Here is a 12,096-nt window from a genome sequence, read left to right as displayed (position 1 = left end):
ATGTCCTTTAGAGATGTTCTGCCTGCGGTGCTCTGCCTTCTCGTACATCGCTTAGATATATCTCCTCTCCAGCGCCATCTTGTTTCGTTGGTTTTTTTTTGGCCCGATGCGAGCGTGGTCGTCTCTAATGATTCTAGCTCGCCCTTGCTGCCACCACTGCACTTCTTGTTTTCCCTGCCTCTTTCCGATGTCCGCAGTGCCGTTTTGTTCGATTGGGCGATGTCGGCTTCTCGCTGTTTGTTCTGTTAGAATCCCAGGGTCAGACGGAGCTCGGGATTTAGGCTGCTACTCCCCTTGCCATCCAAGCCACGCTGTGGTGACTTAGTTTGACGGCAAGAAACGTGCAGTAACATCACTCCTGATAGCAGGGTTCCAGGAAATATATCAACCAGCCTTCAAGACCAAGTGCTTTGGGCGGCCATCGGGAGGTCTCTCAATTTATGTTGCAGCAAGTTCACGGAACGAAAAGAAAAGAAAAAGAGGGTGGTATACTTATCATAATCCCATCTTCTTTCGAGGGGCACCATCAGTCCTGTGAAGGAGAACCCGAAGAGCTGAAAAGGAAAGACAATAGAAGGAAGATTATTTAACCTGCCATCATCTAGACGTGTAAAGAAGGAATAATAAAAGCAATAGTAAAAATAAACTAATGAGTTCAGACTCTTTACCCACCTAGCCTAAAGCCACATTTTCACACTGTCATAATTGATGTTTGTGATGTTGGAAGCTGCCCTGAACCAATTCTACCCAAACCTCGATAGGACTGACAAGACAGCAAGAGTAGAAGGTTTCTGTCAGGCACTCAATGACCTCATTTGTAGATTTACAATACATGAGATCATACAAACAGGTGACTTTAATAGGACTAACTTGGGTAATCAATTAGGTGCCCCACGGCTACCTTCCGCAGACTACTTTGCAAGTAAAATGAACGAATGTTTACACACACTTACAACCTCACTTCACTGCAGTCTTTTCAGATGCTAAAAAGACTTTCTTATAAAGCCCACCCACATTTGAGGGAATTTCTTCTTTGGACTGCACCTTTGTGAGTAACCTCTTACTTCAGTCATATAAGGTCTTCACTGTATTAGAGTGTCTTGAAAGTGATCATTTTCCATCAAAATCCAATTTCAACGTGAGCATCTTACCAACTAACATAAAAAGTCACTGGGTACCTCGTTGGGGGGGGGGAAATAATGCATTAACAAGGAGGCTATAGCGGAGCAAGGTCTATTCGGCACGGTTCAACAGGTGGTATTTTTTTTGTTGCAAAAAATATGCTTTGAGTGAGTTTCCTGTGTGGCCACAGCTTAAACCGAAAACAAATAATAGACTCATTATATCATAGTTTAAGAGGGAAAGGGACCTGTAAATTAGCAATAAGAAAGATGCTAGGATTACGATCTGGTGGTTATCTCACGCACAACTGGTGGATTTACGGCAACTTAAGGTGAAGACTATGCAATCTGATCTTACCTCACGCTCTAAAGGTGGTTTAATGGAAGCTAAGGATGAGGATACAGCTGGAATACATGTTGGAAAGGACCTACTACAGTTACAGGGGGAGACAGCGCAAGAGAAACCTGCAGCAGTGCGTGGTCAGAAAGGACGCACAGACAGAACAAGATTTGAAACTGAGCAACTCAACAAAGAAACAAAGGAAACTGGAGCAGCAAGCCTAGCAGCCCCACCAGTGTCCATCACACCGGACTGCCCCAGCCCAGGTGTACTACACACCACTACTTCACGTTTAATAGATCTTATGATTACAACTATCGTGTGTTACTTCAAGATCAAGATTGATGCTGACGGCTCCACAATCTGCTTTATGGGAGTTCAGGTTTTATTCCTGTCTACTATGTCATTTTCATGGACTTTGGAAATTTCATCTGACAGTGTCTCTGTGTCAACGTTGAATCTGATGAAAGCCTATTTGTGCCTGCATCACGTTGCTGGGTGAATGTTTCTCCAGTCATCACACTTGTCTATGGGTATCTGCCCATTTACGTAGGCATTAGCAAGACTTTTCGTGAGCATACACATTTTTATTAAATCATTTTGGGGCCCATTGATTTATAGCAGTTCAACCGCGGTCTTGTGGTTTAAAAAAGAGGCACGATGCATTATCTATGCACACACTCTTACCTTTTGTACCTCTCGAGATCTTTATCTGTGACGGGCCCGCTATTGTTATCTTCATGACAAACAAGCCTCTCTGCGCTGCATGGTGGGGTGCACGCACATGCCGTGAGCCACCCTGTGCTGTTGTGCTTAGTGTGCCGCCATCTTTGGATTGGTGGCTCTAGTTAGTTTACTCTAGCTGTTATGGACTGCAGTGTGCTCTTCCTGTAGTCTTTGCCAACCATGTCTGTTCCTGAAACAAAGCTAAGAGAATGCAACGCTTTTTGTGTGAGCCCAACCGTCATCTGGACAGGAATTGACTTCATGGACATATCTTCATTTGGGCTGTGTTTCGAGTTTCATTGGTCCTGAACACTCTGAGGACACTAAACTTTTCTTGCAGCTCATGTGGTGAATTCCTTTTCCCGTATAAACTCAGGAGCACTTCTATCTTCAGTGGGCTTCGTTTCTAATGCAATGTACTATCTTGTTGCAAGTCTCCTGGAACTAATTAATCTCTTAGGTAGTACTGTTTGGGCCCTAGGAACGCCTGTCAATAATTTTTCCAGGTGACATGCACACCAGTGACAATTTAAATGCTTAGTTTACGGTGTATGTTCTTTGTTTTTCATCAGATTTTTGTCATTCAGTTGGTCTTGCTGGAACATGCACATTGGTTATCCTATTTCTTTTTGGTGGGTGTACCCACCCTTACGTGAGGGTGGTCGTCTGTGTTACAATGTTAGTTTTCACATGTTTACTTTTCAGATATTGTATCCCTCTTTGAGGGATGGGAGTGGGTCTTAGTCCCATGTCTCATAGTTACTCTCTTGACACAGTTATGTTAAGCCTCTGTACCCTTACGTAAGGAGTGTCTTCAGGGGTTTGTTCACTTGTTATGCCTGGTATGTGTTTTTTCCCAGTTCCACGTTATTAGTGATATTACACGTTTTATGTTAACCCTTACACCATGTGGCTTATGGGGTGTTGTCCCATTTACATGTTTTGTGTTACATCCCTACATTTGTGGGTGTGTTTTTCGGGTTGTAATCCGACTTACACTTTTTGACTTCAAGTTGTCGTTTAGTGTGGAAGTCGCCCTGTGCCTCACGTTGTCTTGTGTTGTGTGTAAGTCACCCTGCGCCTCACATTGTCATGATGTGTGTGTAAGTGGCTCTGCACCGCACGTTGTTATGTCTTGTGTGTAAGCTGCCCTGCGCCTCACGTTGTCATGCCTGGTGTGTACGTCGCCCTGCGCCTCTCGTTGTCCCATTGCATGTGTAAGTCACCCTGTGCTTCACGTGGACGTTTTGTGTGCGTATGCCACCCTGTGCTGCACCTGTGTTGTCTTCTCGTGCTGCACTTGTTCTAATGGGTGCTAGTCCCATACAACACTGGTTGTTTCTCACATTCTAATCGTGCTTTACCCTTACATGAGGGAGGTTTGTAGGTCATTCTACCCTTTCCAGTGGGATGAACTAATGGGTTTTAGTCCCATTTTCACTGCTTAGGTTATGTGTCACAGTCCCATCCTAGCATGTGTCCCTTGCAGGAAGGGTAGTGTGTTGGGTCACGGTCCCTTGTCCACAGTTTCCTTACATGAGGTGTGCTTTCTTGGGTGTTGTCCACCCACAGTGTTTGAGTCTGGGGTTATGTTTCTCCCTTTACTCTTTCAACATGTGTCCACATGTCTTTCCATGTGCTGGTTGCTCACTTTGTCTCTGTGAGCTATTCTTTCACTACATGCTTTTTCTCTTTTTGTTCAATATTAAAGGAGGATGATGGTGTTACTGTGTTTCTATCCTTTTATTCTCCTTTCCTCCTTTGTGTGTCTGTTTTCCCGCTTGTGATATGGTTATGCCATTCATCCCTGGGGTTATAGACTCTTATCTTCCTTTGTATATTCCTGTGTATACTTGTATTTCATTTTATTATGGTTTTATTTGTGTTTCATTCCAAGAGGGAGAGGATAATGTAGTATCCTCAGGTTATGCATTATGTTCTCTTTCATCTTGTACCTAGCTGCTCAGCCAGTGTGAGTGTTCTGTGTAGAATGTTGGTGTGATTGACATGAGTGGAATGCTTGGGTGCCTGGTGTGAGTGGTTGTCAGTTGGAAGATGGGCTGAGCAGCTAGCAGGCTACTCCTGGTGGGGCTTGCTGTAACTACTTCTTAAGGACTTAATAAACTACATGAAACTCAACTCAGCTACGTCTACTATGTCACCTGAACACGTGGGGCCAGCCCACTACAATTAGTCAAAAACGCATGGTATATTGTTGACATAAATAAATCGGTCCGTTTTAAGAGCTGCAGCCGGAATTTACTGCAAGGGCAAGACAACCATAACTGCAGAATATCAGTTAAAAAGTTTTAAAAAAAGCTTCCCTCAAGCTACATTGGTCAGCAAAGATGGAGCATATGAAACGGGAATTGATACATGTTTACAGCTTGTTAGGCCATAATAATCAGGCAAGATTTTGGCTATACATCAATTTATTAAGTAACAAATCCAGTGACTAAGGGGATGGTGTCTCTATAGTAAAGTGTACTTAGCATGTCCGTAAGCTCTACATGGCACTTGCTTCCACGAAAACACAGGTCTGAATTTGACAACTCAGTGTCACAAAAATGACATTTGTACAATCCATAAATCCAGTGACAGTGGGAATGGCATAAATACAGTAAAGTGGAAGAGGCACATGCGTAGCTGTGAACCGCCTGAGACACAAAGGGTATTTGCACTCACAAAAAGACGGGTTTGAATTTGACAACTCAGTGCCACCAAAATGAAATCTGTATGATCAATAAATCTATTGTTTATGAAGTCCTCGAATCCATTAGTGAAAACTAACACAAAGTTTTGGGCAGACCATTTAACACCTCTTATCAGGAATGCTTAAAACAGTCCAAGTGCTGCAGCCTGGGGAGACTTCATCTCACACCCAATCTACAACAAGCATCTGCAATGCAATAGGTCTCACATTTATACAAGTTTGAGCTATTGGCATTGTAAATGCCAATGCCTTTTATGTATGTTTTGGTTTAAAAAATAAAAATAAAAGGCATTTTCATTTACAGTGCCAATAGCTTAAACTCTCACAAATACGAGACCTCCTCCATTTCAAATGCGTGAAGGCATCGCTGAGTTTCACCTTCTGTCTCCCATGGCCCCTGAAGTGCTCCCTGTTTGCTGCAAGTTAAATAAACAAGGTGGTGGTCACAACTGCACACGAGAGACCCTCCTGCCCTTCTGCAGTAAGAAAAACTCATTAAAGAAAATAGTGCTTACAGACTAAAGAAGACGTACTGTGTAACAACCAAGTAAAAGGGCCAGTCCTCAATGGAGGTTACAATTGAAGACAAGGCAGTACTAAGGAGGGACTAACAAGCCTTTAAAAGAATCAGAGGCCAGCATTTAAAAGGACAATGACACAAGCCAATGACAAATACGGCCAGAGAGTGTGTGGGGCTTCAAGTACATACTCCAATACAGCATGGCTTGAAGAAATAAACTCGTCTAAGCTTGCAAATTAGGGCATATTATCCATTCTAAACCATGCAATAATCTCTCTTTACTCCGACACATAGTCAGGATCCAATTAGGAAAACAAATTAAGTCACAAGCCTAATACCGACCAGTCAGGCCCTAAAACAGGGCTGCATTTTAGCCCTCCTGCTGTTCACCCTAGACAGCACACTTTCACAGGCAAACACATTTCTACCAAGAATTGGATCACACAGGCTGCCAATTATCCAATACGCAGATGACTTGGTTCCTCTTGTCCCAACCAAAATCGGAATGCAGTCATCAAGTTAAATACCTGTAACCTATGAAACAAACAGGCTACACATGTACATATGGCAAAGGGATAGTCTTTGGGAAATATAAGAACAAACTCAAGCAGTAACAGAGGTTAAGTCACCTAAAAAGTGCATAGACATTGGAATATCATTTCCTGGGTGTATGGCTCACCGAAAGTGGTCGACTGAATTTAGAGCTGGGCCACATCAGGACAAAAGCTTCAATAGTAATATTTTTTCTTTGCAAACTAAATAGCCACTTACATAACCCATCAGCAGAACCTATTTTAAGAAACACTCAAGCAAAGCTACTACTGACAATTTCCTATGGCCATCATGCTCACCCAGGGAAGTTTATTTGTCTTGGATAAACTGCAGAATACTGCATAAAGATGAATTTTGCAACTACCAAAATATACTCATCGTACCCAGTTATGACTCAAGGTCATCCTGGCAAGGCAGGATTTAGAAATGCAAGGTGGTATTTATTAGATACTATCAATCAGTTATCAAAGCTGAAGCAGGTCCTGTAAGAAGGTTTAGCAGATCTTCGATGAGACTAACAACCCCGGATCTGCAGATCTAACAACCGTCGAGATGGATCTAAACTTGAATTTAGATACCTTAATGATCAATTCTGTCTCGTATTTTGCTATAAAATCCATCTTAAAGAAACAGATTTTGGCCCTCTCAAGGAAGGTGGATTTGGAAAAAATACAATCAGCGGTCTATGCAAACGCAATTGTAAAATTGTACGAAGGAATGACAATTCAATCATACATACCAAATGCCCAACCTAGGGAATGCAGACATTAAATTCTTTGAGCAATTCTTATGGCTCTTCCTAACAATGAGCTTGGAGCCAATTGGAAAACCATGCCCACTATAACTAATGGCAGGTTTTGCGATAACAGAAGAGAGTCCATATTGCACCTGCTTTGCTGCTGCCCCAAATTTTTATCAGCATGTCGCACTTTGTTAAATCACTGTTTTTAAAATACAGGATCTCAACCTGCAAAGAAGCCATGGATTACTGTCTAGGAACCAGCAATTTACTGGACCTACACCGATTTGGCAAATATATAAACCTAATATTTAACTTCATTAAATCATAGAGAAACCAGGAGCTCCACAGGGCTTTAGTCTTGAAACAATTGTTACGTAGGGGACATTAATAGAGTTCAATTTAGGCTGTTACCAATGAAATTATATGTTTTAAAAAAACATTAATCTTCTGATACGTTCTTTCTCTTAGATTTTTAGATCTTAGATTTTTTTTAGAATTATTTTGATATAAAGTAACTGATGTTTTATTTGGGTGTTTATGTAATTGTATCAATTTTAAGTAATTGAAAAATAAAAACGTATTTACTGTGCTCGCGCCGGGACACTCTTGTAGTATCTGTGTGCATTAGAAATGTAACAAACATAACATAACATAACATATAAACAGCATTGTCTGGAAGTTTGGGGACGTTTGGAGCACCAGGGAAGAAGTTTGTATTAATGTCCAGATTGCTACTACTGGCCCGAATGTGCTGTGCTCCTGAGGTTTCGTTGACATTTGATATGCTCCAAAGATCCTTGACCTTGCTTCACCTTTTTAATCTCTATATAGAACTCTGGCAAAATAACTACATTAGCAAAGTATTAATATTTATATTTATGCAGACGACACTCAGCTTCTTGCAAGACTGAATAGTTATCCAAACTTCAGTCTACTTCTACAACAGTGCATAACAATCATATGAGAATGGCTCAAGCAGGCCTGGATGGGCTCGCTGGCAATTTATTACTCTATGCACCTGAATTATGGTCAGACTTCATCACCCTCCTAATGAATTTGATTCTCCAGGGACATCCTGTCCCTGAGTCATGGAAGGGTGCTGAGGTCGTGACCATATATAAGAAAGGCAATAGGGAGGACCCTGCCAACTATAGACCAATTAGTTTAATTGACACTGTTCAGAAAATAGTTGGCAGGGTCATCGTTACTAGAATAGGGTCCTGGATAGAGGAAGGCAGTATGCTCACCCATTTCCAGGCAGGTTTTAGACGAAATGTAGGAACAATAGACCAGGTCTTCAGGCTGTATGCTATCTATTGGAAGACGGTGTGTGTTGCAAAGGGTTGTTTATATCTGGCCTTCATAGATTTAAAAATGGCATTTGATTTGGTCCCTCGAGATAAACTCTGGAAGGTGCTGTTGGATATGGGGTTGCCGAGTTATCTCTTGGAGTTGATTGTAAGGCTCCATCAGGGAAACTACGCCAGAATCAGGTGGGGGGCCCAGGGACAACTAACAGGGAGGGTGCCTGTACAGAGGGGAGTCCGCCAGGGATGTGCGATGGCCCCGACATTGTTCTCCCTCTTTATCAATGGGGTGGTAGACCATTTGAGGGAGGACTCTGCGGATGCCCCTGCCCTGGCGGGTGAGAAAACACCTAGTCTCCTCTTTGCAGATGACACCCTCCTATTGTCCGAAACCCCTTTAGGGTTCCAGAAGCTACTAGACAGATTCGGCGTATTTTGTGCTGAGAGGGGGCTCACTGTAAACACAGCCAAAACCAAATTGATGGTGTTGTCCGCAGGGAAAAAAGGCAGGAGAATAAGTATAACCTTGAATGGGTCCCCACTAGAGGCGGTGGAGGAGTTTGACTACTTGGGTGTCAGGATGAATAACAGAATGAAATGGGACTCCCATGTGGCCAAAATGCTCCTAAATCTTAAAAGAGCTGCTGGAGCAATCCTGAGAAATCAGCGCTTGTCCATCAGCAGACCGGTAGCCCCAGCTCTGGCAGTCTATGATGGCAAGGCCTTGGCCTCTGCTATCTATGGCTCGGAGCTGTGGGGATGTGAAAATACCATGGACCTGGTAAGAGCGGAGAATAAGTTTATGAGGGATATAGTTGCCCTTCCGCCCTCTACTCCTCTTAACCCCCTTTTTTTAGACATGGGAAAACACTCAATTGCAGACGTAGTGCGCCTCCGTCCTTTGCTGTTCTGGGTGTGCCTGCGAAGGACGCCAGAATTGGCAATCTATGCCCTGGTGTTGGATGAGTTGATTATCTTGAATAGCTCAAATAAGATCCACTGGCTAAATAAACTAAAGCAGCTGGTTTTGAATCTAGGTTTGGGAGAATTTTGGGTCTCCCAATCCCCTCCCCATAAGCAAATTATTATTATTTTTTATTGGGAATGGGTTCAGGCGGAGTAATTAAAAAGCACAAAGTGGGGGACTCTAACTACAAAATTTTTGGAACACAAACCCACTAAGAAGTTTGAACTCTTCCTAGACTTTATCCAAAGCCCAAGAGATAGGTCGCTCTTCATGAAAATGAGATACGGAGTACTTCCACTGAATAAATTCATGGAAGGATGGAAAGGATTGAGGACTCATTCTCATATCTGCCCTGGGTGCCCATGTATGAGCGAATCTCTACCCCATTTCTTGTTTGCGTGTATAGCATATAAAAAACCCAGCACAAGATGGTTAAAACCTGTGTGTAGAGAGTTGAGAGTGAGAGATTTTAGGATTGCTCTGCGTATTCTCTCATCAGATACTACATCTCTGTTTGTCGTATGTGGGATTGCTAAGTACCTATCAAATGCATGGTTCATACGAACAAGGCTGCTAAAAACTGTTTAAAACTAGACCATGGCACCCATCTTGTCACTTAAACACACTACTGCATACGTCCTACATGACTTTTATATCATTATGTGTTTTAGATGTAAATATTCTTTTATCTTTTTTAAATCATGAAATGAATCGAATATGATATTTTAAACATGTGTGTTATATGTTTGAATTGTTTGTACTTTTATGATATGTATATATCGAATAAAGTATTATAACAACATTTAAATAATGATTTGTAAATGGGAAACACAACCTCAGGCTCACTTCTTACTGGAGTAAGGATTAACAGCATTTTTTATAATATGCACACTTATGTCAGAGTCAAATAGAGATTATACATACAATCAATTGGAAGCACATAAAACAGCAGTCCTTCGACTATTTTTATTATAGCCCCTCACCCAGCATCTACTCAAAATGGCTGACATTCCATGATGGAATGTATAAACAAACATTTTCACACATGACAAAATAAATATACATTCTGTCAAAGTATGAATCACGCGAAAAAACTGTTCCCAAAACATATTTTCTTTTAAATTCTCGTTTACCCCCAAAAAACGTATAAAAGAAGGTGACCACACACAGCAGGAATAGCAGGATGATTTTGCCAACTTTCCAGTTGAGCACTGCCATCTACAGACTGAAGTAAGTGTACGTTTATAAGTAAACAGCTTCCAAATGATTACACCTAATTCTCAAGTACTTACAATATATTTTTAACTTATTTACAACATTTACTGTTTTTGCAAAGCCGCCCCTAATCTACTGAAGATATTCATGAAATTATCTTTCCTTTGAAAAGTAGTGAATAAAAGAACAAAATGTTTTTAAAAGCAAAAAGCCAATAAGCAAAAAAAAAGATAATTACAATTTTCATTTTGATATTAACAGAGATTGGGCATACAGCACCACCAAATACCAACCTAGAACAAACAAACCTTTACAGAATCAACTGTAAATAAACTGTAAAAAATGACCTGGACCAAAAAAAAGCTTTATTAATATCAGAAATAATATATTAGCAGGCACTGATCAGTGATATGTTTAAAAAATACTATTTTATCACCTTCTGTCAGGATTTGCTCCCTGCACTCTCATGCCCACCACTAGAGGGGTGCATAGTGTAACTTTTCTATGTTCTAATATGCCTCCAGACACTCCCCTGCATGCATAACCTGATTTCCAGGCGTTTGGACACCATTTAGGAATTGACATCCATTCCCAATCCATGCCTGGTTTTGTGGAAGCCAGTCTGCTCATACTGCAAACTCCATTACCTATGATCCCCTGCTCACTGCTTTGTCTCCACCCCTGCAGGCTAAAGATGTGTGGAGGAATTCAGCTCACCTGTGGCTGGCTGCTGCTAGCCAGCTCACACCTGATGTGCATGAGTACTGTGAGCTCTTATAAGCCACAGCTCCCTTCAGCCCAGGGTTGGTCATCGTATCTGTGTACGGGTGAGGCCGACCCTTGCTTACAGTGTTTCTTGAGTTTTTTATATCCTTGCTTCCAGTGTTTGCTGAGCTTTAGTCATAATTTTATTCCTGAACTATAGCTATCCTTGTTCCTGAAACAGCACTGACTGTGGTCCTAGCATGACTCCTGAGCTTTAGTAATTTCCCTGTTCCTGAACTAGCACTGCCTGAGGGGCTACACTGACTCCAGAAGCTTTAGAAATTCTCTGTTCCTGAACTAGCATTGCCTGCGGTGCTACATTGACTCCGGAGCCTTGGCTCAATTATTGTTCCTGCTCCAGCACTGCCCTCAGTGTTACTTTATTTACTTGATTCATGAACCTGCACTATTCTAGTATTCCCCTTGTATATCCTTTTCCAGTCCCTGCCTTTCATCCTATTTCCTTGGTTCCAGTTCCCAGTTTGTCTTTCTATTCCTGCTGTCTTGCTTCTCATTACCTTGCATGTTTGTTACTTGCTTTCTGCCAACTGTGCTGTAGTCCCGCACTCTTCACGAACAGGACTCTGAAGATGGCGCCCACAACTAGACCGCCGGAACAGGAAATAGGCGGTCTAGTCTTTCCGGAAGGAGCCGTGGCGATCCAGCAAGCGGAGAAACAAAACGTCGACACAGAACACAGGGAGGCGTTCGATGCTGACCCAGAGGACCACGGACCTGGCGAGACGAGCAGGAGACCGGACCAGCAAGAAGACGCAGAGACGAGAGAGAGCCCCACAAAAGAACCGCCTAGTGGCAACACGCACGATTCAGGCCGACCCGAGGAAGAGGAGGAGGGCGGCAAAGATCCAACAGCCACGGCCCAGGAGGGTCGTGGCCTTAGGCAAGTACCGTTTTTTAGCTTCCTCACTGTGGGTTGGTGGAGGTCAGGAGTGTAAATAGCACCCGGCTACACCCCCTTCACTCTACACCACTTCCCCCCTCCTACCCCAAGCACCAAACTTCATTTTCTTGTTCTGCATACCTGTGTTTGGGGTGTCGGTGGTGGTACAGTAATTAGTGTGAAACCCCCGTTACTGACCCGGCTATTGTTTTGTTGTCCCTTGAGGG

The sequence above is a fragment of the Lissotriton helveticus genome, chromosome 4_1, assembly GCF_964261635.1.
Source record: "Lissotriton helveticus chromosome 4_1, aLisHel1.1, whole genome shotgun sequence".
In the NCBI taxonomy this organism is placed as follows: domain Eukaryota; kingdom Metazoa; phylum Chordata; class Amphibia; order Caudata; family Salamandridae; genus Lissotriton; species Lissotriton helveticus.
The sequence above is the reverse complement of the archived record's forward strand: the minus strand, read 5'-3'. Positions refer to the sequence as shown.